Source organism: Gavialis gangeticus, unplaced genomic scaffold (genome assembly GCF_001723915.1).
Source record: "Gavialis gangeticus isolate Ggan-Ray unplaced genomic scaffold, GavGan_comp1, whole genome shotgun sequence".
In the NCBI taxonomy this organism is placed as follows: Eukaryota; Metazoa; Chordata; order Crocodylia; family Gavialidae; genus Gavialis; species Gavialis gangeticus.
In genome coordinates, this window is record NW_017729025.1 from 154209717 (window position 1) to 154210627 (window position 911).

Genomic DNA, 911 nt, shown 5'->3' on the forward strand with positions numbered 1-911 from the left:
TTGCATCCATAGATGCTTCTCAAGCAAATCCCAGGACGTTATCCCAGGGTAATACTGGGGTAAAGCTACATTTGAGCTAGGTGTCCTGTGTCTAGCTTAAGTGATCATTTTGCTTAGATGAAACAAACTATTACTTCTGCCAACTTTAAACCCAGCTGTGACCATGTCTTCTCCATTCTCAAACCCAGATGTGCTCTTGCATGAAAGAGTAGCATAACAGATAGCACCTGGACTCTACCACAAGAAGGAAATATTCAATAATGCTTTTTCTATTCACTTTATTCGTAATGGTTAGTTGCTGCTTTTTGTGCATTTGTTCTGATCTGCCAGCTAACCAGCCGGTTCCTCTGGTCTTAACTGTAACGTTTGAGCACAACTGTTAGAGAACTGTCCTTACAAACTTCTGTCACTTACATGTAAATAAACCAAACATAGGAAGTCATTTCTAGTATAAGCCAAACTTAAGTGCACATCGCTATATGGCCAGCTGCCAATGCTAATTTTTAAATAGCACGGTTGCAAAAACTAAACTTCAGACATAAAGACATAATTGCTTGGGCAAGTGGATAATAATGCACACAACTGAAAACTAAACAATAAAAATTTGTATAATTTCTATGGCAGTTTAAGCACACTTCTGTGAATATTTAGCACATTCTTTACCTGTTAATCTAGCTCTTTATATAGATTGTGATTTTCCTATTTACCATATTTACTCAAATCCAAGACAAGGTTTTTTTCCACTCAGTTGACATAGGGAAAAAAGCAAGCTTCATCTTGGATTTGAGAATCAGCACTCAGGCTCCTTCCTGGGGCTGCTGCTGCTGCAGCTTGGAGTCAGCAGCAGTGCAGAGAGTGCCAGTCAGGGCTAGGGGTCGAAATCAGGTAGCAGTAGAGGTTAGGGATTGGGC

The 911-nt window shown here is 40.0% G+C and overlaps 1 protein-coding gene across 3 annotated transcripts in view; it reads right to left on the minus strand.

Moving 5' to 3' along the window:
- Nucleotides 1–911, minus strand: part of PHRF1 (PHD and ring finger domains 1) — a 75972-nt gene that overhangs the window by 23727 nt on the left and 51334 nt on the right. The window lies entirely within an intron of this gene.